This window comes from Schistocerca nitens, chromosome 5, assembly GCF_023898315.1.
Source record: "Schistocerca nitens isolate TAMUIC-IGC-003100 chromosome 5, iqSchNite1.1, whole genome shotgun sequence".
Taxonomy (NCBI): Eukaryota; Metazoa; Arthropoda; class Insecta; order Orthoptera; family Acrididae; genus Schistocerca; species Schistocerca nitens.
Window position 1 is genome coordinate 719026983 of NC_064618.1, and position 6795 is coordinate 719033777.

At 43.6% G+C, this 6795-nt stretch overlaps 1 pseudogene; it reads left to right on the top strand.

Moving 5' to 3' along the window:
• Window positions 1–1207: 1207 nt before the first annotated feature.
• LOC126261083 (5S ribosomal RNA) lies at window positions 1208–1325 on the top strand (annotated as a pseudogene).
• The last annotated feature ends 5470 nt before the right edge of the window (window positions 1326–6795 follow it).

The window sequence follows — 6795 nt, forward strand, 5'->3', positions numbered from 1 at the left end:
CAAGTAATTTATCGAACCACTTCCACATTCTTTCTCTATCGTTCCTCCCTTTCACAGCACGCGGATAAAACGGACACTTAAACCTTTCCGTGCGAACTCTGATTTATCTTATTTTATTGCTATGATCATTTCTCCCTATGTAAGTGGGTACCAACAACACACTTTTTTTCTTCGCATACTGAGGTGAACGTTGGAGATTTAAATTTCACGAAAAGATCTCTCCGGAACGGAAAACGTTTTAATGATTGCCACCTCAACTCGCGTGTCATATCCGCGACTATATCTCCCTTATTTCGTGATAATACAAAACGAGCTCTGTTCCACCTTCTAATCGTTCTGCCAACAAAACGTAGTGTTTGCTTTCCCCCAAAAACATTATCTATGTCGTTTGTAATTGTAATTCCGAGGTATTTAGTTGAACCGATAGCCTTCAGATTTTTCTGATGTATCACGCAACCGAAATGTAACGGACTTCTTTTACGACTTATGTGGATGGCCTCACACTTTCATTATTTAGGATCAATTTCCACTATTCGCACCATACAGGTAGCTTGCCTAAATCATTTTGCAATTTGTTTTTATCCCCTGATGACTTTCTTGAGGATATCACTCCTATTTTACATGATGACTTCCCGTCAATTAGTACGAACTGAGATCATTCCGACAGGAGATCACAAATCCAGTCGCACAAATGAGACGATATTCCATAGTGAAGCAACTTGATAATAAAGCACTTGCGAGGGACGGTACCAAAAGCCTTCAGAAAATCTAGGAGTCAATATGAGTTCCTCTGTCGATAGCACTCATTACTTCGTGAGAGCTGGTTGTATTTCATAAGAACGATATTCTTTGAATCCATGCTGACCGTGTGTCAAAAGAGCGTTTTCCTCGAAGGTAATTCATATTTTTCGAGCACAGTATATTTTCCTTAATCCTACTGAAAAATCGACGTCAGTGATACGTGTCTATAATTATCTCAAAAGAGCGTTTTCCTCGAAGGTAATTCATATTTTTTCGAGCACAGTATATTTTCCTTAATCCTACTGAAAAATCGACGTCAGTGATACGTGTCTATAATTAATCATATTACGCCTACTCTGTTTCTTCAACAATGGTGTGACCTGTGCAACTTTCCAGTCCTTAGGTACGGATCTTTCGTGAAGAGACAGGTTGTATAACATTTTTAAGTACGAGCGAGTATATCGGAGGCAACGGCCTTGCCGCAGTGGATACACCGGTTCCCGTGAGATCACCGAAGTTAAGCGCTGTCGGGCGTGGCCGGCACTTGGATGGGTCACCATCCAGGCCGCCATGTGCTGTTGCCATTTTTCGGAGTGCACTCAGCCTCGTGATGCCAATTGAGGAGCTACTCGACCGAATAGTAGCGGCTCCGGTCAAAGAAAACCATCGTAACGACCGGGAGAGCGGTGTGCTGACCACACGCCCCTCCTATCCGCATCCTCAGCTGAGGATGGTCCCGATGGGCCACTTGTGGCCTGAAGACAGAGTGCCTGCCTAGTATATCGGCGTACTATGAAATGAATCTTATTGGCATAAATTCTGGGCTTCCAATTATTAAGTGATTTAAGTTGCTTTGTTATACCTAGGATTTATACTTCTAAGTTACCAATTTTGGTAGCAGTTCTTGATTCGAAATCAGAAATACTTACTTCGTCATCTTTGGTGAGGGGCTTTCAGAAAACTGTATTTAGAAATTCTGCATTGGTGGGACTGTCTTCGGTAACATTTCATTTGCTGTCGTGAAATGAAGGCAGCGATTGTGTCGTTCCGCTGGTGTACTTCGCATACGACCAGAATTTCTTTGGAATTTCTGCTACATTTATAGACAGAGCTTCGTTGTGGAAATCACTGAAAGCATCTGGCACTGAAGTTCGCGCTGAATTTCAAGCTTCTGTAAAGCTTGGCCAATGTTGAGGATTTTCGGTTCTCTTAAATTTGGTATGCTTTTTTCCTTGTTTCTGCAACAATGTTCTGAACTGTTTTGTGTACCGTGGTGGATCACTTCTGTCAATCAATAATTATATTTGGTATAAATCTCTCTATTACTCTCGGTACTATTTCTTGGAATTCAAGCCACATCTGGTCTACACCTCCATGCTTAGTTCGGAAAGAATGGAGGTTGTCTCAGGTAGGCGTCAAACGAATTCTTATCTGTTCTTTTAAGCGTCGATATTTTTGGTGTGTTTTGGTGTTGCGCTATTCAGTCTGCTTACTAAACCCTGTATCCATCATAATACTCCTTATTTGTTCAGGGTTATTTGTTGCTAAGAGGTCGAGCATGTTTTCGCAACCACGTACACTTAGAATGGGCTCCTAAACTTATTGCTCAAGATAATTTTCGGAGAAAGCATTTAGTATGATTACGGACGATGTTTTATGTCTACCTCCTACTTTAAACATTTTCCCAAAAAATCGAGGGAAGAGTGAAGTCATCACCAAGTATTACTGTATGAGAAGAGTACCTGTTTGAAATGAAACTCAAGTATTTTTTGAAATCTTCAGCAACTGTATCATCTGAGTCGGTAAAAGAAACGAATTATTAATTCGTTCAGGTTGTCAAGTACAAACTCTAGCCATACTAACTCAGCAATTATCTACTACGTCAATTTTGCTATAAGATACGCTACTTCTAAAAGCAACAAACACGCCTCCAGCAACTGTATTTAACCTCTACTTTATGAACACCTTCGGGTCCTTTGTAAAAAATTCGGCTGAATTTATCTCTTTTTGGCAGTTTTCAGTACCTGTAACGATTTGTGCTTCTGTGCTTTCCATTGGCTCCTGGCGCTCTGCTTCTTTCCCGACACAGCTACGCCGATTTACTACTACTAGGATAGTACTTATGGTTCCTACGTTAGTCCTTCTCCTGTGTATGACCTGCACTCTTTGAGGCTGAAACACTTTTTGTTCTTTCCCGAGACCTTCTGACCTAATAAACTGTCCGGTCCTCTCCACGAAGTATAGTGTGTGCAGAGCAAATGGATAGAGAAGGATCGTATAGAACGACGAACAGTATGACCGCAGCACGAGATGAGCTTCGTCTTGCTCGCATGGTGGTAACAACAAGTACGGCTGCTACTACGGTGTTGCCGCTGGAGCACCGAAACAGATGCGGACTTCTCTGTGTAAACGCTACGACGAAAATAGGGCAGCACGCGTGCTAGTGCCTAGGTAGGGGCCAAACTATTAATATATTACAGATCAGATAATAGATTCTAAATACCTTTTAGTTGTTTAAGTGGCTCCATGCTACCGTGAAGTACTTTGAAGCAAGCGAAATGGTTTTCATTGGCGCTTCCTGTTTTACAGTGTTATTATATGGTGAGGAATAAAATCACTGTATTGCAGACGTGAGTGTGCTGCAGTCGGCCGCGGTGGCCGGGCGGTTCTAGGCGCTTCAGTCCGGAACCGCGCGACTGCTACGGTCGCAGGTTCGAAACCTGCCTCGGACATGGATGTGTGTGATGTCCTTAGGTTTAAGTAGTTCTAAGTTCTAGGGGACTGATGACCTCAGATGTTAAGTCCCACAGTGCTCTGAGCCAGTGTGCTGCAACCCGTTTCAGCGTTTTCCCCGGCGGGCTGCCTACAAGGAAGGAGCTAGTTGGAGGCGTGGTACGCGTCACAGAACCTCCCAGGTAACAGAGGATGCTAGCTCACTTGTGTGCACCGGTATCTGACCTCCTTGACGGATAACATTTCTCATGAAGTTTGAATGGCAAGGGAAAGAGTACCTGTGCAGTTTCAGAACACTGCACCGCGCTCCAATGCCGTAGATTCAGTTACAAATCTTGATGGAGTTTCTTATGGAAGGAGGTTATTTGAAACTGCTGGCAATGTGTTATTCTAAAATGCAATATTAATTAAGACATGTTCGTCCTAATCTAGAGTAGAATTTCGCCACCAGTTTTCGCTATCTCCCCTGTGTTTCTACATTCAACCACACAATACATACCCAGCACTGTAGCTACCATCGCAGTCTCCAACACGACGTAGATGAATAGCTGTGTACGGAATCCCATAGTCAGAATACACTTTTACCCAAGAGATATCCTTTGTAATACTCCCACTGTGGAATGCACAGACTCTGGAAACCTGCTGACAGATGCCCAGACGGGGAGCTCATGGTAGCGATTAGAAGTCAGGCGACCCGTGTAGGCACAGAAGCTGTTCCACGCTTCGAGCTTTATTCCCTATCGCTGCAGCTATGTGAGAAACAATCGGAGATTCTGAATCGACCTCGTTATTCGACGCCTGTCGCCCACAAAATTCGATCACACAGTTAGCTCTCGTTCACTCAGCTACCCCTCATTTCTTTGTTCCTTCTCAGTTGTCGCCCGAGCCGTCGCAACTCGGTCTGACCAGCCGCCGTATTACTGTCGATCTCGAGTGTCCTTTGCAATATTCGTGTCCGCGACGTGAAGTGATTTGTCGGAGTTGCCATCTCAAATGTATGTCCGTAATATTTTGTAGGGCCATTATCAGGTTAAGAGTAAAATTTGTGAGAAGGTTTGGTGGAACAATGCATTACCCATCAGTGACCACTGAGCGAGACGTGTCGATATTTAGGTAAAGACAACAAGCGTTTGAAACTACTGCAAGACGGGCTAGCCTTGCAGTGGTAATACACTGAACAGATACGGCTATGTCTCCACCATCGGCATTTTGGTGGTATTGGCGCGTACGTGACCAGGAGTGGCGCGGTGACATAACAAGTGCACTCTTATGCAGCAGAGACATTGACAGTCCGGCAGTAGAACCAGGACGCAGGGGTGCGCCGGATGAGGAGACGACATGGAGCCACGAGCCGCAGCTGCAGGTTCGAGTCCGCACCGTGGTTCACTTCCTGCTCCAAGACTGCCACCTGGACTTGGTACCACAACGCAGTGTTCATGCTGGTTACTCCTTCCAGGAGACAGCGTGTCGTATCCCAGGTACAGCAGTCGTGTACCGGTAACTCGATGGGCACAAGTGTTGCTGGTCCCTTGGACGCCTGCGTATGATCATTCTTGGAAGAGGGACTGCCTCTACAGGATTCCAGTACACGACGCTGACGTGGGTCAAGCAGCATAGCCGTTGATCAGCCGGCGAGTGCAGACGTCAGCATAGCGTGGCGCCAGCACGTGTTGCAGGCATCTGGACGCACACTGGCCGTCAGGTGACAGGCTACCAGTCCACTACTGTGGGGGCACATGCGTGATCGCCTCCGCATCACATCGCAGTAGCAGTTTATCAGTTGGAATCAAATGTTACTTTTGCTTCTTCCTAGGCCTCACCCCACGGCCCTCAACCGCCTGTAGACATAGCCACCCCACGACACCTCCAGAGTCGACTATAGTTTGATGCTGTTCTTATATATCTCACCAACCTCCTACCAGGCAAGAAAACTGCCACATTTCTCCCAAGTCCGGCTACTGTAACTACAGTTTTAATTCAGAAATTTGCGTGAATTTATTCTAACCATCCAATAATTTCGAGAACCTGGTTCACTTTCAATCCCGAGGAGATTGTATCGAAACTGGCTCAGATGACTTCAAGCCTTGTCACTCGAGAGTCCGATGTAACGAAATGGTCTTATTTTTAATTTCCATGACAAATAATACTTCCAATAGGATTCCGCCACTATGTTAAAGTAAACTATCAAATTTTGATGATGTATGTGCCTAAACACTTTACTCAGTACTGTTATCAAGCATTATTTATTCACTTCAGAGCTGGAACAATCCTTTTCGACACTAAAGTTACTACAAAATTCACTTTCGTATTTGGTAAACGTAAATCGCCCATCAGCAATAATAGGGAAATGACATGGCTAACAATGAGAATAAAATTACATTAGCAATTATTCGAAACTACTTAAACAATCTTCGCAGAGGGAGAAGCGAAAGATAAACATGTTAATTATAAATACACAGCGTCTCACAATACAAGCGTTGCAGAGCTATACATTTTACTATAAAACAGACACGTAAACTGACAAATATAATGCACCCATATTGCAATGTTGTAAAAACAGAAACGATAAGAAAAAGATAGTACCACTTAACAAACAGGCCAACGAAAAATTTTTTTTGAAAAACTTTTTTCACTTTGATAGCTGATCCTTATAGATTTTATGAGATGGATCCAAATCTAGCCTTAGTTTTTTCGTATCAACCATAGTTTTCGAGCAATATGCTTTTTACTTTATAGTATAAAAATCCTATGATATGGTAACGGGGGAATTAATTAAACGCTTTGTTACAATATAAGCATGGTTTGTATTTACAGTAAGCTACTTAAAATAATGATATGTGTTAATAGAGGTTTCACTTGTCAGCTGGAATTGGTTTGTATTTCCTTTCTCTTTTTTCTTTGAAGCTTCTTGTGTAGCTTTTACCACAATGAGTCGCTTCCTGAACTACTCGGTGAAGTGACCAACAGTAGCCCCCATCATGTTGGTGTTCCGGCGCGTTTTCGTAGCTTTCTTTCATATGTACAGAAAGACCCCCATTCTCAAGCCGTGTTACATTGCTGCAAGTAGTGTATTATACCTCGTACACACTCTGGACTTTCCAAGTCATCGCACAACGTCATCCATGACGTGGTCATGGGCATGTCCAGGAATTATATCTATTTTCTTCAGTCCTGTCTTGTCTCGTCACCTGATCTGACCGCGTTGATTCCAACAAAGCGAATGGCACATACACATCACTTCATTACCACTGCAGCAGGGGAGGTTCAATATGACCGCCTACACAATCTACAGCTCTCCAATGTGACAAGTGTCTTCTTTTA